The sequence below is a fragment of the Cherax quadricarinatus genome, chromosome 55 (genome assembly GCF_038502225.1).
Source record: "Cherax quadricarinatus isolate ZL_2023a chromosome 55, ASM3850222v1, whole genome shotgun sequence".
Lineage (NCBI taxonomy): Eukaryota > Metazoa > Arthropoda > Malacostraca > Decapoda > Parastacidae > Cherax > Cherax quadricarinatus.
Window position 1 is genome coordinate 26,170,459 of NC_091346.1, and position 24,893 is coordinate 26,195,351.

General features: G+C 41.4%; 1 long non-coding RNA gene across 2 annotated transcripts in view; it reads left to right on the top strand.

Moving 5' to 3' along the window:
• Positions 1 to 22,080, top strand: part of LOC128698961 (uncharacterized) — a 54,305-nt gene extending 32,225 nt beyond the window's left edge. For both annotated transcript variants that reach the window (XR_011393549.1, XR_008408527.2), the window contains 2 exons: positions 18,427 to 18,610; positions 18,780 to 22,080. This is a non-coding gene — a long non-coding RNA (uncharacterized lncRNA). The remainder of the gene's footprint in view (positions 1 to 18,426; positions 18,611 to 18,779) is intronic.
• Positions 22,081 to 24,893: the final 2,813 nt, after the last annotated feature.

A 24,893-nucleotide genomic window follows, 5' to 3' on the forward strand; every position in this document is an offset into this window, starting at 1 on the left:
GACATTTACGTTTTATGAAAGTATGCTGGGATCCCTGGTCCAATAATGCATTTACATTTTTTTATTTATGCCTTTTATCATCAATTTTACTTGTAACACAAGTAAGGCTACTTCAGCAAAACCATCATTATTAACATTAGCAGCAATTTTTACATTAGCTACTGTTGTGTCAGGATTGTCAACATTATCATTATTATCAACATTATCATATAGACCCTTACACATGACTATACGGTGTCTTCCTTTGTGACATTGATAACACTTGTTTAATTTGGCATGACAATCCTTTACATTGTGATTACCTAAACACTTGATACATCTGTCAAGTTCCTCCAATCTTTCAACTTTATCATTCCATGAATTGTATGCATTGCAATTCTTAGAAAAATGAGTACCCTTGCAGAAAAGACAATCTCTCTTTTCTCTGACTGGTTTCTTATTAACTGGGCTACTCTTAGGAGGGTACTTATTCTTCTTACCTTGTGGAGAATCATTATTTCTGATTCCTGCTACTTGATATGCACCTATGCAACTCTTTTTAGGAAATGAATTTTGATTATTATTATTGGGATAATTTTTCCCTTTGTGAAACTTGACAGATACCTCAGAGTTATTATGTGTTGCATCTTTAAAATGAGTTAGTTGGCTGGTCTGCAACTGAACAACTAATTCTTGTAGACCTAGTCTTATTTCCTCCAGACCAAAATAACCCGTGTGATATTTGTTCGAAAAACCATTCAAGTGTTTTATAGTTTAATTTATTCTGTACTATGGCACTCAATAACCAGTCTGATTCCTTCAGATTATATTTATTACTTAAAGTTTTGAGAGTGCTCTCCAGTTTAACTCTAAACTGCTGTAAACCTTTGTAAGTTTAATCTGGAGATTTTAAACTAACAATGATATTAACTAGATTCAACCTACTTTGTTCTATATTACCATAAGTGACCTTCAACAAGTCAACTGCTTCCTTGTAAGAGTCATCTACATTGGGAAAGGCTTGTATGAGTATGTGAGCATCTCCTCTTACCTGTCTTTTGAGGTAAAATAATTTAGTTACACAGACTAGGTCACTCCTATCATGCACAGCTGCTTTAAAAATTGACAAAAACTCCTCCCAATTTTCTCCAGGATTAAATACAGGTAAACATAATTCTGGGAGTTTTGGCAAAGACATCTTATTTGTTGGAGCAGACTGATTAACTGCCTGGTTTACACATTTTAATTTATTCAAAGCCTGACTTTTACAAGAATCTTTTCTTCTAATTCATAATACTGATTAATCATGAGATCTACTTCAGTCTCATCTACACAGTTTACTAATAAATCTCCTTCATATTTGTTGTAATATAATTTGTATGAATCATATCTATTCCCCAAAGCATCTAAATACAATTTTAAATCATCAGTATTCACAGTTTCTTGATTCATTAATTCCAAACATTTATTATATGCCTTGGTTACATGACCCTTTCTAGCCTGCAGTGATGCTTTCTTTGCTCTATATTCCATATGTTTGTCTTCTATATTAATTTCCTCATTTTCAGCCATGATGCAATGTATTAAATTAAATTTAATAACACTGATTTCAACTTACAACACTGATGCAACTTACCTTTGAATAAATCCTAGCTACTTGAGCTCTGCAATTACATGTAAGAAAATAATGTAAACTTCAAATGTACATTAATACAAACCTTTAGCCAGACTCGGCTTATCAAAATTAATATTATACAAATTAACATAAATGCTTGCCAGAATTTGGCATAGCAAAATTAATATTATACACAATATAATCTTTAGTCACACTTGTCTTATCAATTACACATACACTGATATAAATCTTGGCCAGAATTGTCTTATCAAATTAATTTTATACAAATATAAATCCTTGCCAGAATTTGGCATAGCGAAATTAATATTATACACAATATAATCTTCAGCCACACTTGACTTGACTTATCCAAATTAATATTATACAAATTATAATCCACTACACATTAAGTAAATTTTTGAACTTAACATCCACCTCCTTCTGCCATTTCACATATAATTAATAAGTAATTAACTAATTAATGACTTCACTAATTACCTCGGGTTCAAGAAGGACCAACGGGCAAATTAAATGTGAAAAATTGCATTTATCTGAATGTATCATTATGTGCATAACAGTAAATGAACAAAGATAATTATTATTTATCAGTAAGACAAGTAGGAATTTGGGACACCTAGGTCGCAAAAAATGTCCCCCTTCGATACCTACAACTGTCATACCCACAAGTTGCTCTGGACCTATTAATTATAAATGAAATATGTATCACCAGGAATTCTGGTAAATATAAAATTTGTGGACTGTATATTAAATTAATAAAGGATTGTATATATACACATACATAACAGAAGGAAAATATATCTTAATATCACTTACCAATTTGACTGGATTTTAATGTGTCATGTACAGGACCCCCCCCCCCTCCTTTTGCCTTCATTTACGAAAAATTTACTGGCCAGAATTTAAACATAAATTAGCCAGCTTATCTGAGGTTCCTGGTGTTGTCCTGTCCTGTCGCCTGACACTCAAGTTGTGCATTAATGCACATCCAACAATTTCGTCTCCTATTTGAGAGGTGTCAGCCCAATTTTAACCTCTAGAGCACGAAAAATTCTTCCCAATATTCATTAACAGTTGGTACTGTCTCGTTCAAACATGGCGAGTAATTCTGCTCAGGCGCAGCTTCCCGTTTTCGATAACATAAATTTTATTAAACACAGTATGGCCATCTATTTACATATAACTACTGTATTTCTGGAAAATATATACAGTATTTTCCACACACCGTGTGTTCATTACACTGTGTTTTCGGTACACTGTGTTCGTTACACTGTGTGTTCGGTACACTGTGTGTTCATTACACTGTGTGTTCGTTACACTGTGTGTTCGGTACACTGTGTTCGTTACACTGTGTGTTCGGTACACTGTGTTCGGTACACTGTGTGTTCGTTACACTGTTCGTTACACTGTGTTTGGTACACTGTGTTCGTTACACTGTGTGTTCGTTACACTATGTTTTCGTTACACTCTGTGCTCGTTACACTGTGTGTTCGTTACACTGTGTGTTTGTTACACTGTGTGCTCGTTACACTGTGTGTTCGTTACACTGCGTGTTCGATACACTGTGTGTTCGGTACACTGTGTTCGTTACACTGTGTGCTCGGTACACTGTGTGTTCGTTACACTGTGTTCGTTACACTGTGTGCCCGTTACACTGTGTGTTCGTTACACTGTGTGTTCGTTACACTGTGTGTTCGTTACACTGTGTGTTCGTTACATTGTGTGTTCGTTACACTGTGTTCGTTACACTGTGTGTTCGTTACACTGTGTGTTCGTTACACTGTGTGTTCGGTACACTGTGTGTTCGTTACACTGTGTGTTCGGTACACTGTGTTCGTTACACTGTGTGTTCGGTACACTGTGTTCGTTACACTGTGTGTTCGTTACACTGTGAGTTCGTTACACTGTGTGTTCGTTACACTGTGTGTTCGTTACAGTGTGTGTTCGGTACACTGTGTTCGTTACACTGTGTGTTCGTTACACTGTGTGTTCGTTACAGTGTGTGTTCGGTACACTGTGTTCGTTACACTGTGTGTTCGTTACACTGTGTGTTCGTTACAGTGTGTGTTCGGTACACTGTGTTCGTTACACTGTGTGTTCGTTACACTGTGTGTTCGTTACACTGTGTGTTCGGTACACTGTGTTCGTTACACTGTGTGTTCGTTACACTGTGTGTTCGTTACAGCGTGTGTTCGTTACAGTGTGTGTTCGTTACACTGTGTGTTCGTTACACTGTGTTCGTTACACTGTGTGTTCGTTACACTGTGTGTTCGTTACTCTGTGTGTTCGTTACACTGTGTGTTCGGTACACTGTGTTCGTTACACTGTGTGTTCGGTACACTGTGTTCGTTACACTGTGTGTTCGTTGCACTGTGTGTTCGTTACACTGTGTGTTCGTTACACTGTGTGTTCGTTACACTGTGTGTTCGGTACACTGTGTTCGTTACACTGTGTGTTCGGTACACTGTGTTCGTTACACTGTGAGCTCGTTACACTGTGTGTTCGTTACACTGTGTTCGTTACACTGTGTGTTCGTTACACTGTGTGTTCGGTACACTGTGTTCGTTACACTGTGTTCGGTACACTGTGTTCGTTACACTGTGTGTTCGTTACACTGTGTGTTCGTTACACTGTGTGTTCGTTACACTGTGTGTTCGTTACACTGTGTTCGTTACACTGTGTGTTTGTTACACTGTGTGTTCGTTACACTGTGTGTTCGTTACACTGTGTGTTCGTTACACTGTGTGTTCGTTACACTGTGTTCGTTACACTGTGTGTTCGTTACACTGTGAGTTCGTTACACTGTGTGTTCGTTACACTGTGTTCGTTACACTGTGTGTTCGTTACACTGTGTGTTCGGTACACTGTGTTCGTTACACTGTGTTCGGTACACTGTGTTCGTTACACTGTATGTTCGTTACACTGTGTGTTCGTTACACTGTGTGTTCGTTACACTGTGTGTTCGTTACACTGTGTGTTCGGTACACTGTGTTCGTTACACTGTGTTCGGTACACTGTGTTCGTTACACTGTGTGTTCGTTACACTGTGTTCGGTACACTGTGTTCGTTACACTGTGTGTTCGTTACACTGTGTTCGGTACACTGTGTTCGTTACACTGTGTGTTCGTTACACTGTGTTCGGTACACTGTGTTCGTTACACTGTGTGTTCGTTACACTGTGTGTTCGTTACACTGTGTGTTCGTTACACTGTGTTCGGTACACTGTGTTCGTTACACTGTGTGTTCGTTACACTGTGTGTTCGTTACACTGTGTGTTCGTTACACTGTGTGTTCGTTACACTGTGTTCGGTACACTGTGTTCGTTACACTGTGTGTTCGTTACACTGTGTGTTCGTTACACTGTGTTCGGTACACTGTGTTCGTTACACTGTGTGTTCGTTACACTGTGTGTTCGTTACACTGTGTGTTCGTTACACTGTGTGTTCGTTACACTGTGTTCGTTACACTGTGTGTTCGTCAGGTACAGTGTCCTAACAAGAGTCTTCATTACCTCAAAGCGAACACCATTTTTTTTTTTTTTTTTTTTTTTTTTAGTATTAGCCTATCAACAATTAAAGTTTGAATCCACTCAGAAAGGACATTCTCCAGTAAATGATTCGATTCCAACGATTCTAACTCTTTTAACAATTCCATTAACTTTTCAAAGCTGCAGCAACTCAAATTAAACTTATATATCATCCGTCTTACAGAATACATCTCCGTTACTATTTTGAAGCCGATTACAAGAAGCATTCTTTAGTTATTGGATATAAATGAACGTCACAATATATTCACTGAAACTGGCAAATTGGGTCTTATGTCACCCAATAGCAGTGTAAATATTGCGTTCAGGAAACCATACCAGAGGTAAACGTTTAAAGCCAAACAGGTCAGTCATTTTCTAGTTACGGCTCGGGTTCCAACCCCCCTCCCCTAGGGGAGGGGGGTTACTATACCATAGATAGGGCTGGGCTTCGAAATGACCTGAGGTAAGATAACAAATCTTAGTCTATAAAACTGATCTGTGCATAAAAAAAAAGCGCCGTTCTTCTGTCTCTAGTTCACAATGATGAAACACGAGAGTCTGAACATCCATGAACACTGACACACTGTTCACCTCATCTTCCACTGTCTCCACCTGTGTATTAAATTGAAAAAAGGCGTTGGTTAGCGAAGCGTCTTCACAATAAAAATACCCAGGTGCTGTACATGTGTCCCAGGTGCTGTACATGTGTCCCAGGTGCTATACATGTGTCCCAGGTGCTGTACATGTGTCCCAGGTGCTGTACATGTGTCCCAGGTGCTGTAAATGTGTCCCAGGTGCTGTACATGTGTCCCAGGTGCTATACATGTGTCCCAGGTGCTGTACATGTGTCCCAGGTGCTATACATGTGTCCCAGGTGCTGTACATGTGTCCCAGGTGCTGTACATGTGTCCCAGGTGCTGTACATGTGTCCCAGGTGCTGTACATGTGTCCCAGGTGCTGTACATGTGTCCCAGATGCTGTAAATGTGTCCCAGGTGCTGTACATGTGTCCTAGGTGCTGTACATGTGTCCCAGGTGCTGTACATGTGTCCCAGATGCTGTAAATGTGTCCTAGGTGCTGTACATGTGTCCTAGATGCTGTAAATGTGTCCCAGGTGCTATACATGTGTCCCAGGTGCTGTACATGTGTCCTAGATGCTGTAAATGTGTCCCAGGTGCTGTACATGTGTCCCAGGTGCTGTACATGTGTCCCAGGTGCTGTAAATGTGTCCCAGGTGCTGTACATGTGTCCCAGGTGCTGTAAATATGTCCCAGGTGCTGTAAATGTGTCCCAGGTGCTGTACATGTGTCCCAGGTGCTGTAAATGTGTCCCAGGTGCTCTACATGTGTCCGAGGTGCTATACATGTGTCCCAGATGCTGTACATGTGTCCTAGATGCTGTACATGTGTGCCAGGTGCTGTACATGTGTACCAGGTGCTATACATGTGTCCTAGGTGATGTAATGTGTCCGAGGTACTGTACATGTGTCCGAGGTGCTGTACATGTGTCCCAGGTGCTGTACATGAGTCCCAGGTGCTGTACGTATGTTCCAGGTGCTGTACATGCATCACAAGTGATGTATATGTGTCCCAGGAGCTGAACATGTGTCTCAAGTGCTGTACATGTGTCCCAAGTGCTGAACATGTGTACCAGGTACTGTACATGTGTCCCAGGTACTGTACATGTGTCCCAGGTGCTGAACATGTGTCCCAGGTACTGTACATGTGTCCCAGGTGCTGTACATGTGTTCCAGGTGCTGTACATGTATCCTAGGTTCTGTACATGTGTCCCAGGTGCTGTATATGTGTCCCAGGCGCTGTACATGTGTCCCAGGTGATGTACATGTGTCCCGGGTGCTGTACATGTGTCCCAGGTGCTGTACATGTGTCCCGGGTGCTATACATGTGTCCCAGGTGCTGTACATGTGTCCCAGGTGCTGTACATGTGTTCCAGGTGCTGTACATGTGTCCCAGGTACTGTACATGTGTCCCAGGTGCTGTACATGTGTTCCAGGTGCTGTACATGTGTCCCAGGTGCTGTACATGTGTCCCAGGTGCTGTACATGTGTTCCAGGTGCTGTACATGTGTCCCAGGTGATGTACATGTGTCCCAGATGCTGTACATGTGTCCCAGGTGCTGTACATGTGTCCCAGGTGATGTACATGTGTCCCAGATGCTGTACATGTGTCCCAGGTGCTGTACATGTGTTCCAGGTGCTGTACATGTATCCTAGGTTCTGTACATGTGTCCCAGGTGCTGTATATGTGTCCCAGGCGCTGTACATGTGTCCCAGGTGATGTACATGTGTCCCGGGTGCTGTACATGTGTCCCAGGTGCTGTACATGTGTCCCGGGTGCTATACATGTGTTCCAGGTGCTGTACATGTGTCCCAGGTGCTGTACATGTGTTCCAGGTGCTGTACATGTGTCCCAGGTACTGTACATGTGTCCCAGGTGCTGTACATGTGTTCCAGGTGCTGTACATGTGTCCCAGGTGCTGTACATGTGTCCCAGGTGCTGTACATGTGTTCCAGGTGCTGTACATGTGTCCCAGGTGATGTACATGTGTCCCAGATGCTGTACATGTGTCCCAGGTGCTGTACATGTGTCCCAGGTGATGTACATGTGTCCCAGATGCTGTACATGTGTCCCAGGTGCTGTACATGTGTCCTAGGGGCTGTACATGTGTCCCAGATGCTGTAAATGTGTCCCAGGTGCTGTACATGTGTCCCAGGTGCTGTACATGTGTCCCAGATGCTGTAAATGTGTCCCAGGTGCTGTACATGTGTCCTAGGTGCTGTACATGTGTCCCAAGTGCTGTACATGTGTCCCAGGTGCTATACATGTGTCCCAGGTGCTGTACATGTGTCCCAGGTGCTGTACATGTGTCCCAGGTGCTGTACATGTGTCCCAGGTGCTGTAAATGTGTCCCAGGTGCTGTACATGTGTCCCAGGTGCTATACATGTGTCCAAGGTGCTGTAAATATGTCCCAGGTGCTGTAAACGTGTCCCAGGTGCTGTACATGTGTCCCAGGTGCTGTACATGTGTCCAAGGTGCTGTAAATATGTCCCAGGTGCAGTAAACGTGTCCCAGATGCTGTACATGTGTCCTAGATGCTGTACATGTGTGCCAGGTGCTGTACATGTGTACCAGGTGCTGTACATGTGTCCTAGGTGATGTACATGTGTCCGAGGTGCTCTACATGTGTCCGAGGTGCTGTACATGTGATCTAGGTGATGTACATGTGTCCGAGGTGCTCTACATGTGTCCGAGGTGCTGTACATGTGTCCCAGGTGCTGTACATATGTCCCAGGTGCTGTACAGGTGTCCCAAGTGCTGTACATGTGTCCCAGGTGCCGTACATGAGTCCCAGGTGCTGTACATATGTCCCAGGTGCTGTACAGGTGTCCCAAGTGCTGTACATGTGTCCCAGGTGCCGTACATGTGTCCCAGGTGCTGTACGTATGTTTCAGGTGCTGTACATGTGTCCTAGGTGCTGTACACGCATCCAAAGTGCTGTACATGTTTCCCAGGTGCTGTACATGTGTCCCAGGTGCTCTACATGCATCTCAAGTGATGTACATGTGTCCCAGGAGCTGAAGATGTGTCCCAAGTGCTGTACATGTGTCCCAAGTGCTGAACATGTGTCCCAGGTACTGTACATGTGTCCCAGGTACTGTACATGTGTCCCAGGTGCTGAACATGTGTCCCAGGTACTGTACATGTGTCCCAGGTGCTGAACATGTGTTACAGGTGCTGTACATGTATCCTAGGTTCTGTACATGTGTCCCAGGTGCTGTACATGTGTCCCAGGCGCTGTACATGTGTCCCAGGTGCTGTACATGTGTCCCGGGTGCTGTACATGTGTCCCAGGTGCTGTGCATGTGCCCCAAGTGCCATACATGTGTCCCAGGTGCTGTACATGTGTTCCAGGTGCCGTACATGTGTCCCAGGTACTGTACATGTGTCCGAGGTGATGTACATGTGTCCCAGGTGCTGTACATGTGTCCGAGGTGCTGTACATGTGTCGCAGGTGCTGTACATGTGCCCCAGGTGCTGTACATGTGTCCTAGGGGTATACATGTGACCCAGGTGCTGTACATGTGTCTCAAGTTCTGTACATGCATCTCAAGTGATATACATGTGTCCCAGGTGCTGTACATGTGCCCTAGGTGCTGTACATGTCTCCTAGGTGCTGTACATGCGTCCCAGGTGCTGTACATGTGTCCCAGGTGCTGTACGTATGTCTTATCATCTGATTTGTACTATATCTCATTAATGTAATCAGTCTACTGAGAAAGTACAACTACATGTATACACAATCTTTTTCCTTAAATAATTTGTATATTTGTTGTAAACAAAACAACAGCTGTTTTTGTTATATGTATTTACACAGCTGACGACCTTCACTGCATTCACAACATAACGAAAATGTGGTAGAGGTGGTGGGAACTGATGTTGTTGCGCCAGGTGGCCTCCATCTGTGTGTCTCTGGACACCGGTTAGGTAATGTTGAGTGATCTACAGGTATCGTCTGTCTGTCCTAGGACACCAGTCTTGTGGTGTCCCATCAAGTAGTGACCATCTGTGTATACCTGGACACCGGTCCAGGTGTAGTGCGGCTCACCATCACCTGTGACAGGGATGGTCACTGACGTCTGTAACTTGTGTTAGATGGTACTATTCATCCACTAGTCCAGCGAGACAATACTTATGCCTGGACACATGCTGGAAAGACTCAGGTAGCCCTTACTACACCAGCACATGCTGGAAAGACTCAGGTAGCCCTTACTACACCAGCACATGCTGGAAAGACCCAGGTAGCCCTTACTACACCAGCACATGCTGGAAAGACTCAGGTAGCCCTTACTACACCAGCACATGCTGGAAAGACCCAGGTAGCCCTTACTACACCAGCACATGCTGGAAATTGAGGTAACTTACGCTAGCTTTATAAGTGCAAAAAGACAATGAAGTATATGACCATAAATACAAGAGAAAGAATGGATGAAAAAGTAGAACAGAATATAATCAATATGTTAAAATCGAGAGCTCAGAAAAAAAAAGTACAAAAAAAATCAAGAGGTCAAAAAAAAAGAAATGCTTCAACGATCATGATGAACTTATAAAAAATACTGCAAAAAATGAAGAGGAACCCAGAAAAATGTTGAAAAAATTCAAGAAAAACTTAGAAAAAAAATTGCAAAAAAGTCAAGGGGCTCAGAAAAAATATTGCAAAATATCAAGAGGGGCTCTGAAAAATATCACAAAAAGAGAAGAATTCAGAAAAAAATACCGCAAAAGCTACAGTAACAAAGATTAAAGTCCATCTCCCAACAACTACAGAACTACATGAAGAGAAAATTAACGTTAAAAGTATTATATAATTCTACAGAAGAAAAATAGGAAAGTTCACGGAAGATAAGATGGAAAATACGTGAGAATATCAATCATAAACAACAGCTGGAAAATCCTTCAAGGCGGGCGCTTCAAGGAGCTGGTGAAGACCGACTCCAAGGAGCTCTTCGCCAGCTTCAAGGAGCTGGTGAAGACCGACTCCAGGAGCTCTTCACCAGCTTCAAGAAGCTGGTGAAGACCGACTCCAAGGAGCTCTTCACCAGCTTCAAGAAGCTGATGAAGACCGACTCCAAGGAGCTCTTCACCAGCTTCAAGGAGCTGGTGAAGACCGACTCCAGGAGCTCTTCACCAGCTTCAAGAAGCTGGTGAAGACCGACTCCAAGGAGCTCTTCACCAGCTTCAAGAAGCTGGTGAAGACCGACTCCAAGGAGCTCTTCACCAGCTTCAAGGAGCTGGTGAAGAGCTTGGAGCTAGTCTTCTTTTTCACTGTGACATGAGCTGCCACTAGTACCTTGTACCTTGTCTCAGAGAATTTCCCCTCCTATCTGTCGCTGTCTTGCAACATTGCATAGCTCCTGACGACGCATGAGAGTGCAAAATCTAGAGCTAAAGATATTCACCCCCATGCGACTGGTTCTGCACATGGGTAGGTATTGTTGTGGTCCCATTAATAAATGGGACTTGTACCCATTCAGCCAACAGTTAACACCATTTGTTTATACAGCTAATTATCAGCATTTCGCCACGGCAAAATAATATATGACAGTGATGCCTCCTTCCATTCTAATTTTGTGTATGACACAGCTAACGAGTGTGTTCATCGCTGACTATTCGAGAAACGGAACAAAGAAACAACGGAGCAAGTTAAAGATGGAAGTGTTAAAGGAATGTTAGAAGAAAATTCTCAACCTCAGAGTGGCTCAAAAGTGGAATGATGAAGTACATGAAGTGGTGAAAGTAGACACCAGACACAGCTTTGGGTGAGAACCCAATCACGGCGAATTAAAAGCTAGGGGGTCAGTAAGATTATTCAGGTATACACAAATACAGTTACACAGATTATCATACATAGCAGCATATGTGTAGAGAACCCAGGATAACCCAAAAAAAAGTCAGAGTGACTCATTTCCATTGGGGTCCTTTATTTCCACTGGGGCTGAGCTTCTACTCCCACAATCACGTGTAGGTAAGCACAAATATGCGAGTACAGAATGTGGGTACAACTAAATGAGTACAACTACGTTATCTAATTCAAACCTTTCAAAGAAACCGTAGAGACCATTATCCTAAATTACACAAGCACATAAAGTTTGAAGTCGCTCAGAAGATGCATTATCGAGTAATCAGCATGGAAGGACTGAAGGAAATCAGAAGCGACACTCAGAGATCATTGCATGAAAAACTATTTCATTTTTTCCAATTTTAGGTCACCCACGCACAGGTCACCCACGCACAGGTCACCCACACATAGGTCACCCACGCACAGGTCACCCACGCACAGGTCACCCACGCACAGGTCACCCATGCACAGGTCACCCACGCACAGGTCACCCACACATAGGTCACCCACGCACAGGTCACCCACACACACAGGTCACCCACACATAGGTCACCCACGCACAGGTAACCCACGCACAGGTCACCCACACATAGGTCACCCACACATAGGTCACCCACGCACAGGTCACCCACGCACAGGTCACCCACGCATAGGTCACCCACGCACAGGTCACCCACACATAGGTCACCCACGCATAGGTCACCCACTCATAGGTCACCCACACATAGGTCACCCACACACAGATCACCCACACATAGGTCACCCAAACATAGGTCACCCACTCATAGATCACCCACACATAGGTCACCCACACATAGGTCACCCACACATAGGTCACCCACACATAGGTCACCCACTCATAGATCACCCACACATAGGTCACCCACACATAGGTCACCCACACATAGGTCACCCACTCATAGATCACCCACACATGGGTCCCCCACACATAGGTCACCCACACATAGGTCACCCACTCATAGATCACCCACACATAGGTCACCCACACATAGGTCACCCACACATAGGTCACCCACACATAGGTCACCCACTCATAGATCACCCACACATAGGTCACCCACACATAGGTCACCCACTCATAGATCACCCACACATAGGTCACCCACACATAGGTCACCCACACATAGGTCACCCACTCATAGATCACCCACACATAGGTCACCCACACATAGGTCACCCACACGTAGGTCACCCACACATAGGTCACCCACACATAGGTCACCCACACATAGGTCACCCACACATAGATCACCCACACATAGGTCACCCACACATAGGTCACCCACACATAGGTCACCCACTCATAGATCACCCACACATAGGTCACCCACACACAGGTCACCCACACGTAGGTCACCCACACATAGGTCACCCACACATAGGTCACCCACACATAGGTCACCCACACATAGGTCACCCACACATAGGTCACCCACACGTAGGTCACCCACACATAGGTCACCCACACATAGGTCACCCACACATAGGTCACCCACACATAGGTCACCCACACATAGGTCACCCACACATAGGTCACCCACACATAGGTCACCCACACATAGGTCACCCACACATAGGTCACCCACACATAGGTCACCCACACATGCAAATAGTCCGGGTAATCTTATCCAAGATACATTACAAAACCGTTGAAAATCTGAAGCCGATCGAATAGGTCGTTCTCGAGTAACATACAAAAGTTTGTGACAAAGTCAACCAAAGTATGAATTTTTTTTTTCAACATTCTCTTTAACTTTTTTTGTACAAAATTCTCTACAATACTGTAGGAAAAAATATTTGATTTGGATCTTTGATCAAAAAAATGGCAAAGAGAATTATGGCAAATTATGGGTCACACGGCCCAAAATTAATACAAAAATTACTTGTAATTAGCATACACCGGTATTATGGGTTTGAATCCTATCGGAAGAGGCATTCACTAGCTATTACATGGGAAACCAATTTTCTAATAAAATTGGCAAACTGAAATTTACACAGCTGAAAGTGACGAGTTGTGTTTGAATAAATCCCACCAATAATAGGAGGTTGAAGTCGATCGGAATAAGCATTCTTTAGTTCTTGTATATAAATATCATTATTCATTCAATCAAACTGGCAAATTGTGATCTACGCTGCCAGTGTAGCATTACCACCACTGTAACTTGTTAATTATCACTGTAACTTGTTAATTATCACTGTAACTTGTTAATTATCACTGTAACTTGTTAATTATCACTGTAACTTGTTAATTATCACTGTAACTTGTTAATTATCACAGTAACTTGTTAATTATCACTGTAACTTGTTAATTATCACTGTAACTTGTTGATTATCACTATAACTTGTTAATTATTACTGTAACTTGTTAATTATCACTGTAACTTGTTGATTATCACTGTAATTTGTTAATTATTACTGTAACTTGTTAATTATCACTGTAACTTGTTAATTATCACTGTAACTTGTTAATTATGACTGTAACTTGTTAATTATCACTGTAACTTGTTAATTATCACTGTAGCTTGTTAATTATCACTGTAACTTGTTGATTATCACTATAACTTGTTAATTATTACTGTAACTTGTTAATTATCACTGTAACTTGTTGATTATCACTGTAACTTGTTAATTATCACTGTAACTTGTTAATTATCACTGTAACTTGTTAATTATCACTGTAACTTGTTAATTATCACTGTAACTTGTTAATTATCACTGTAACTTGTTAATTATCACTGTAACTTGTTAATTATCACTGTAACTTGTTAATTATCACTGTAACTTGTTAATTATCACTGTAACTTGTTAATTATCACTGTAGCTTGTTAATTATCACTGTAACTTGTTAATTATCACTGTAACTTGTTAATTATCACTGTAAATTGTTAATTATCACTGTAACTTGTTAATTATCACTGTAAATTGTTAATTATCACTGTAACTTGTTAATTATCACTGTAACTTGTTAATTATCACTGTAACTTGTTAATTATCACTGTAACTTGTTAATTATCACTGTAACTTGTTAATTATCACTGTAGCTTGTTAATTATCACTGTAACTTGTTAATTATCACTGTAACTTGTTAATTACCACTGTAACTTGTTAATTATCACTGTAACTTGTTATTTATCACTGTAACTTGTTAATTATCACTGTAACTTGTTAATTATCAGTGTAACTTGTTAATTATCACTGTAACTTGTTAATTATCACTGTAACTTGTTAATTATCACTGTAACTTGTTAATTATCACTGTAACTTGTTAATTATCACTGTAACTTGTTAATTATCACTGTAACTTGTTAATTATCACTGTAACTTGTTAATTATCACTGTAACTTGTTAATTATCACTGTAGCTTGTTAATTATCACTGTAACTTGTTAATTATCACTGTAACTTGTTAATTATCACTGTAAATTGTTAATTATCACTGTAACTTGTTAATTATCACTGTAAATTGTTAATTATCACTGTAACTTGTTAATTATCACTGTAACTTGTTAATTATCACTGTAACTTGTTAATTATCACTGTAACTTGTTAATTATCACTGTAACTTGTTAATTATCACTGTAACTTGTTAATTACCACTGTAACTTGTTAATTATCACTGTAACTTGTTAATTATCACTGTAACTTGTTAATTATCACTGTAACTTGTTAATTATCACTGTAACTTGTTAATTATCACTGTAACTTGTTAATTACCACTGTAACTTGTTAATTATCACTGTAACTTGTTAATTATCACTGTAACTTGTTAATTATCACTGTAGCTTGTTAATTATCACTGTAACTTGTTAATTATCACTGTAACTTTTTAATTACCACTGTAACTTGTTAATTATCACTGTAACTTGTTAATTATCACTGTAACTTGTTAATTACCACTGTAACTTGTTCATTATCACTGTAACTTGCTCATTATCACTGTAAATTGTTAATTATATCTGTAACTTGTTAATTATCACTGTAACTGGTTCATTGCCAATGTAACTTGTTAATTATCACTGTAATTTGTTAATTATCACTGTAACTTGTTAATTATCACTGTAACTTGTTCATTATCACTGTAACTTTCTCATTATCACTGTAACTTGTTAATTATCACTGTAACTTGTTAATTTTCACTGTAACTTGTTCATTATTACTGTAACTTGTTATTTATAATTCTAAATTGTTCATTATCACTGTAATTTGTTAATTATCACTGTAACTTGTTAATTTTCACTGTAACTTGTTCATTATCACTGTAACTTGTTAATTATCATTCTAAATTGTTCATTATCACTGTAACTTGTTAATTATCACTGTAACTTGTTAATTTTCACTGTAACTTGTTCATTATCACTGTAACTTGTTAATTATCATTCGAAATTGTTCATTATCACTGTAACTTGTTAATTATCACTGTAACTTGTTAATTATCACTGTAACTTGTTAATTTTCACTGCAACTTGTTCGTTATCACTGTAACTTGCTCATTATCACTGTAACTTGTTAATTTTCACTGTAATTTGTTAATTATCACTGTAACTGGTTCATTTCCAATATAACTTGGTAATTATCACTGTCATTGTCACTGTAACGTGTTCAGTCATCAAGACCCATTATGTACCTCTGTAATGTTGAGGTACAGTCCCTGGACCCATTATGTACCTCTGTAATGTTGAGGTACAGTCCCTGGACCCATTATGTACCTCTGTAATGTTGAGGTACATTCCCTGGACCCATTATGTACCTCTGTAATGTTGAGGTACAGTCCCTGGACCCATTATGTACCTCTGTAATGTTGAGGTACAGTCCCTGGACCCATTATGTACCTCTGTAATGTTGAGGTACAGTCCCTGGACCCATTATGTACCTCTGTAATGTTAAGGTACAGTCCCTGGACCCATTATGTACCTCTGTAATGTTGAGGTACAGCCCCTGGACCCATTATGTACCTCTGTAATCTTTTTGACTACCACCCGCACCATGGGTATGGTGTGACTACTACCCACCCCATGGGTATGGTGTGACTACTACTCACACCATGGGTATGGTGTGACTACTACCCACACTATGGGTATGGTGTGACTACTACCCACACCATGGGTATGGTGTGACTACCCATACCATGGGTATGATGTGACTACCCACACCATGGGTATGGTGTGATTACTACCCATACCATGGGTATGGTGTGACTACTACCCATTCCATGGGTATGGTGTGACTACTACCCATACCATTGGTATGGTGTGACTACTACCCACACCATGGGTATGGTGTGACTACCACCCACACCATGGGTATGGTGTGACTACTACTCATACCATGGGTATGGTGTGACTACTACCCACACCATGGGTATGGTGTGACTACTACCCATACCATGGGTATGGTGTGACTACTACCCACACCATGGGTATGGTGTGACTACTACCCATACCATGGGTATGATGTGACTACTACCCATACCATGGGTATGGTGTGACTACTACCCACACCATGGGTATGGTGTGACTACTACCCATACCATGGGTATGGTGTGACTACTACCCACACCATGAGTATGGTGTGACTACTACCCATATCATGGGTATGGTGTGACTACTACCCACACTATGGGTATGGTGTGACTGCCACCCATACCATGGGTATGGTGTGACTACTACCCACACCATGAGTATGGTGTGACTACTACCCATATCATGGGTATGGTGTGACTACTACCCACACTATGGGTATGGTGTGACTACTACCCATATCATGGGTATGGTGTGACTACTACCCACACTATGGGTATGGTGTGACTACCACCCATACCATGGGTATGGTGTGACTACTACCCACACTATGGGTATGGTGTGACTACTACCCACACTATGGGTATAAGAACATAAGAACGAAGGAACACTGCAGAAGGCCTACTGGCCCATGCGAGGCATGTCCAAGTCTCCTACCGGCTTAAGCCAATGCACCCAACCTAGTCAGGTCAGGTCACATTGACTTAAGGGAGGAACACGGCAACCGACCTGGTAGCACAAGCTATCAGGTCTAACTCACACCCACCCACATCCACTCATGTATTTATCCAACCTATTTTTAAAGCTACACAACGTTCTGGCCTCTATAACTGTACTCGGGAGTTTGTTCCACTCATCCACAACTCTATTACCAAACCAGTACTTTCCTATATCCTTCCTGAATCTGAATTTTTCCAACTTAAAACCATTGCTGCGAGTCCTGTCTAGGCTAGATATTTTCAGCACACTATTTACATCCCCTTTATTTATTCCTGTCTTCCATTTATACACCTCAATCTTATCCCCCCTAATTCTACGTCTTTCTAGAGAGTGCAGATTCAGGGACCTCAGTCTATCCTCATAGGGAAGGTTACTGATACATGGGATCAACTTTGTCATCCTCCTTTGTACATTTTCCAGAGAATTTATATCCATTCTGTAATACGGTGACCAAAACTGTGCAGCATAATCTAACTGAGGCCTAACCAAGGATGTATAGAGTTGAAGAACAACCTGAGGACTCCTATTATTTATGCTTCTTGATATGAAGCCAAGATTCTATTAGCTTTATTGCGAACACTTATGCACTGTTGTCTTGGTTTCAGATTACTGTTAACCAGAACTCCTAAATCTTTTTCGCAATCCGTAATATTAAGATCTACATTATTTAGTTTATATGTGGCATGGTTATTGTCCTGTCCAACATTTAGAACTTTGCATTTGTCTATATTAAACTGCATCTGCCACTTCTCCGAATCCACGCCGGTGGCGAAAGTTTGAAGTCGATCAGATAAGTCATTCTCCAGTTCTGATACGGGTTCTAATGATTCCAGGTTCATTTTACGATTTTACTGCATCACCAAATTTGCCCGGCTGTGGTTCGTACGTTGGACTACGTGTGGCCAGCAGTAACAGTCTGGTTGATCGGACCCTGATCAACAGCGAGGCCTGGTCAAGGACTGGGCAGTGGGGGCGTTGACCCCCCCGCGGAATAGCCTCCAGGCAGACTCCAGACAGGTACTATCCTGACACTAAGATGTGTCAGCCATTAAATATCGAAGTCGTTCAGGAGATAAACTGAAAGTTATTTCACGTAATTTAACAGGCATAAAATTTCAGACAATTTTACACATAAAATGGTCAGATCTGCATCTTACACAAATGAATTTCACCCTTTTTCTTCAAGGTTTGAAGCCATGCTGCTGAGGGGTTGGGAGGCTACTGGACCCATTCCAGGACGCTGGCGATTCGTTCAACAACTTTGGTCACAGGGCGTGTCAACATTCCTGTTGTTCCAGGAATCTGGTCCTCGTTACCGTACACATGAGCTGAAAATTTGAAGGCGATTAGATGAGGTGTTCTCGAGTTATAAGCGAAATAAAATCGAAAAGTAAGAGGAAGGAAAAAAAGAGAAAAGAGGAAAATGAATATCCATGTAGTCTCTTAATGGACCTTCCTCGAGGAGACTTGACACGTTTCTTAAGTCACTCCTGATCATCTATGTGCAACTATGCATGTACTCACTTATTTGTGGTTACAGGGGTCGATTCGAAGCTCCTGGCCCTGCCTCTTCAATGGTCGTTACTATGTTCACTCTCTCCTTACTCCATGAGCCTTATCGTACCTCTTATTGAATCTATGTATGGATCCTGTGTATGTGTGTATGTAGTCACCTACTTGTGGTTTCATAGCTCCTGGCCCTGCCTCTTCGTTGATCCTTACTAGCTCTACTCTCTCGTTACTCCACGAGCCTTATCGTACCTCTTCTTAAAGCTATGCATGTATCCTACCTTCACTACATCACTCTCCAGATTGTTCCACTTCCTGACAACTCTAGTGCTGGAGAAATACTTCCTGATATCCCTGTGTCTCATCTGAGTTTTCAACTTCCAATTGTGGTTCCTTGTTCCTATGTCCCATCTCTGAAACATTCTGGCCTTGCTCAGCTTGTCAATTCATCTCGGTATTTTATGTCGTTATCATGTCCTCCCTATTCTTCCTGTCCTTCAATGTTGTCAGATTGTGTTCTCTTAATCTATCCTAGTAGGACATATCCCTTAGCTCAGGGACTAGTCTTGTTGCAAACCTTCATTGTTTGCTATGTGAGTGTAATTATGTGAGTGCAGCTATGTGAGTGCAATTATGTGAGTGCAGCTATGTGAGTGCAGCAATGTGTGTACAACAATGATTGTGCAAAAATGTGTGTACAACAGTGTGTGTACAACAATGTATACAGCAATGTGTGTGTACATACAAGTTAATACAGGCATTATCAAGCTACCGACCATAAACATCACTAACATCGCCCACCGTAACATCAAGACTCACTACGACACAGCCGCCTCGTCGACATTCACAGGTGAATAAAACCTGTCCTGGTTAATTATGTAATAAATTCCCCATGCATATTTGAAGATAAAGTTTTTAAAAACGTTTCACATTGATACTAAATTCATAATGCGTACTCTTAATGCGTAAGGTGATGTGATTACATGAGTAAGGGTGAACTTGAGGGGACCTCCTGGCCTTGATAATGCGACCCTGCACCTGTGACTTATTCTGAGTCCACCACCAGCTGCAGAGGTTCCCATGATAAAGTAGCGAGAGAGAAAGAAAGAGAGAGAGAGAGAGAGAGAGAAGGGTGATAAGGGAGGGGATAGAAAAGAGGAAAAAAAGGTGGGATTTGTCGAACACGGAGGAGTAATCGATCTAAGTTATGGAGCTGAACACACACCTCAAACTTACTTAACTTTTCAAGTCTGTGTTATTTGCCGGTGTAGCAGTAGTGGAATTTTATACGTATGGAGAAATTTGAAAATGTCTCCTGACGCAAGTCTTGATCATTCCATGACCCACCCAGTGCAGCTTTGTTTTGGTCATACGCACGAAGCCTTCTCTTGGCTTTCCGGTCCACTCAGTAAAAAGAAAATTATTTACACTGCTATGATAAGTCGTGATGGCAGGATTTCTACCTCATATCGAAAGTAGAGGACTGAGTGTCATCGGAGCTCGCCTCTGTTGACATATGAGACCATGTGATGTGAACTAATGTTGCATAGTGGTAGTAATTAGAGATTAGTTCTAGATTCTCACGGAGTGCTTCAAAATCCCTGTTGGGATTCGTGTCCTTAAGCCCATCGAAGGCGTAAGGTAGTGGAATATGTCTGCATTCTCTCCAACCAATTCAGTTTACCCTAAAAAGAGACAAGCAGTCCCAGTAGGCTGGCCAAATTGTGAAGAATATATCAAAAGAACTTGAGACTTTTTCAAGGAAAGGACTTGGTTCTTAGCTGTGAAAATAAATCTTGTTTCATTTTCATTATTTACTATCAGTTTTCCCTAATTATTCTTCTGGCACGTTTCTCAACCCTTAGGCCATTGGTATTGGAGTAACAATTTAGAACACAGTTGTATCTGCGGAACTGCATCAGTGGGCTAATTCAGCCACCATGGCTTCATTAACATTAGCTGAGAGGAAGGCGCCCAAGATATGAAGAGGTGGACAATATCATCAAGTAACGTCTTGCCACAGTCAGCTACTCAGTACCAAGGATAGCTCAACTATGGAGACTCGATGGCAGACAGAATTGTCCAGATAGTTACTATGCTACCCTATAAGATCCTAAACTGAAGATAGGCAGATGGTCTGGACAACACTTATATTTATAAAGACAGATAATTATCTCCAAAACAGTGGATCAGAAAAAAAATGTTAATGCCGGCTTCATGGTCCTCTGGCTTTGCTACAGCTTCGTCCCGTTGGTTCTGAGGCACACCACTTGAGGGAGACAATGTAAACAAAGATTGTTGTTCTTGGTGACCCGGCCAAAAACAAAGATCCCTAAACACTACAAGAGCAGATAGCCTACAAGTGCAGCCAAACTACAAAAGCAGCCAGGCTACAAGAGCAGCCAGGCTACAAGAGCAGCCAGGCTACAAGAGTAGCCAGGCTACAATAGCAGCCAGGCTACAATAGCAGCCAGGCTACAAGAGTAGCCAGACTACAAGAGCAGCCAGGCTACAATAGCAGCCAGGCTACAAGAGCAGCCAGACTACAAGAGCAGCCAGACTACAAGAGCAGCCAGGCTACAATAGCAGCCAGTTTCTAGTTGAAACTCCTCATCATTGCGAGTATATCAGAAAATCAAACTTTACAATATACTAAGTACAATAATCAAAACCAACATAACACCTGATTTTTATGAAGATAGAGACTGCGGCACAGACCAATAGTCTAGAGCAGCTGGATCATGGCGGTGAGTCTACGATACTCACTTTCACCTCTAGAAATTAATTTACAAGTCTTGCAAACAAGACAAGTTTTAAAGTAAGTCTTCTAATGCTTCGAGTGTAAACACTGCCGCCATTGTCCCTTCTTCGAGTGTAAACACTGCCGCCATTGTCCCTTCTTCGAGTGTAAACACTGCCGCCATTGTCCCTTCGAGTGTAAACACTGCCGCCATTGTCCCTTCTTCGAGTGTAAACACTGCCGCCATTGAAGATTGAGACACTTATGCAGCATATGGGAATCTTTATTCAGGAAACGTTTCGCCACACAGTGGCTTCATCAGTCCAATACAAAGAGGAAGGCGTAAGGAGTGGAGGAGAATGAGGTAATCAGTCCCTCAACCTGGAGTCGATGTGTTCAGTCCATCAATCTTGTAGAATGTCACATTCTACAAGATTGATGGACTGAACACATCGACTCCAGGTTGAGGGACTGATTACCTCATTCTCCTCCACTCCTTACGCCTTCCTCTTTGTATTGGACTGATGAAGCCACTGTGTGGCGAAACGTTTCCTGAATAAAGATTCCCATATGCTGCATAAGTGTCTCAATCTTCAACTTGTCGGTTTTTCAAACCATTCATCACAACTGCCGCCATTGTCCCTTCTTCGAGTGTAAACACTGCCGCCATTGTCCCTTCGAGTGTAAACACTGCCGCCATTGTCCCTTCTTCGAGTGTAAACACTGCCGCCATTGTCCCTGCCATAAATCACAAATGAATACACAGGAGATCATAGATGTATTTTGGTCGCTGTGGGAGCCAAGACAATGCAGCTTTAGGTATTAGCAATGAAGATTTAAAGGGAATCAAAAGAGGCATTCCACAAATCATCGCATTAAAACTAATGTTCAAATATATTCAATAAAAACAGTAAATTAAGACTCACCCCAAATATGATTTAAACCTTTCCAAGACACCATTATCCTAGGTAGATATTATGTCAGGAAACAGGACAAGTGTTTCCTGACGAGGATCCTGACCCACACCTGCAGCTTATGGTCATCTGACAGAGGCCTTCTGCTGGCTTACCCCTCCATCCCTTTATAATTATGGTTATGGTTATAACCATTTTTTGTATAATAGCTACCATTATCCTAAAATACACACATAAATTAACCTTGAAGCCGCTCAGAAGTTGTATTATCATGGTATCATCATCGAAGAGTTGAAGTTAATCAGATGCGCGACACTCAGAAATTATCGCATGAGACGCAGTTCCTTCTTTTTTTTTTCTTTTTTTTTCATGTTTTTATTAAAAATCAACCTGTGGCTTTCATAGGCCAAAATCAATCCAATTTTTCTTTCCAAAGAAGACCGATAAGACTTAAAGAAATGAAATACAATTTCCCTTTGCAATCATCTTTTAAATTAATTGTGCCTGTGTTTGTTTGTGTATGTGTTTGTGTATGAGTTTGTGTATGTGTTTGTCTTTGCGTATGTGTATGTTTGTAAGTAAGTAAGTAAGTTTATTCAGGTATACACAAATACAGTTACATAGAATTATCATACATAGCAGCATATGTGTAGAGAACCTGGGATAACCCAATAAGTCAGACAGAGTGACTTATTTCCATTGGGGTCCTTTTACCTTATTATTATAATATAAAGGTTATAATATTTTCTTATTATTCTACAATGAAGATAACATCTTATTATCATACTAAAAAGACTATCTACTACACGAGGGTCATTAAGACTATCTACAATACGAGGGTCATTACTAGGAATAAGGTAAAATTTACACGTGTGTTAGCTAAAAAATAGAAAATCATTCCCCTCCCTTTCTGTAGCTACATTCATCAGACACCTTTTGGCACTCTTCTTGAACTGGTTCATGCTATGACTGGCTTTGACATATGCAGGCAGTCTGTTCCATTCCTTTATTGCTGTACAATAAAAGGTGTTTGAAGCCTGGCCAATGACTGTAGGTACTACAAAGTTGTGCTCTCTCCCCCTAGTACTATGATTGCTTTGGTTCCCAACCTTGACAAAATTGACAGCAAGATATTCTGGACACTGTTTGTGAGCAATTTTGTAAACATGATTTAACTTTAGTTGTTTTACTCTGTCTTCAACATTCAGCATATCCAACTGCTGTAATTCATCCTGGCCTACGTGTTCTCTTGGACCCAGGTCCAGGATGAATCTTACAGTTTTGTTCTGGGTGATTTGCAGTCTATCCTTCAGTTTTTTTGTCAAGGCAGAGTACCATGAAGAGCAAGCGTAGTCCATATGACACTAGACATAGGGTCCTGCGAGCCTCAGTAGGTAGACACTGTGCTTGTCTGTAGAGGAACTTCAGTGTGGCTTTCGCTTTCCTTACTACACTGTTCCCTATCAATTCTCCTGACATGCATGGGTCAAAGGGGATTCCCAGATATTTTACTGAGGAAATTGAAGTGATGGACTCCCCATTAGACAGGACATTAAAATTATTTACTCTTCTCAGTTTATGTTTCGTGCCAAAGAGAATAGCTTCAGTTTTCCCGAGGTGTAACGATAGTTTGTTGTCTACTAACCATTTGCTGCAGGACTCCAGTTCCAGTGTTAAAACATTAGCTATATCTTGTGGGTCTTTACCTGACACTAACAGAGCACCGTCATCTGCATACAGTAGGAATTTGACTTGACACTGATAGGCATGTCATTAACATAGCATAAGAATAATAAGGGGCCCAGAATACTACCTTGGGGAACTCCACATGCTATCGGCAGGGGTTCTGATTCCGTTTTGTTGATTTTGGCAATTTGTCTCCTGTTGCTTAGGTAGGACTTAAACCAGTCTACAGAACCTATACCGATTGCTTGAAGTTTCTACATAATATATTGTGGGTGACAGTATCGAAGACCTTTTCCAATTCTAAGGTTACCATTCCTATGAGGTTCCCCATTGGCATTTCAGTTCTCAAGTAATCCATCAGATTAATTAGGGAGGTGTCGGTTGAGTAAGATCTTCTAAAGCCTGATAGCCTGATTGATAGCTACGGAGAATGTTGTTGTCATTGAGATAC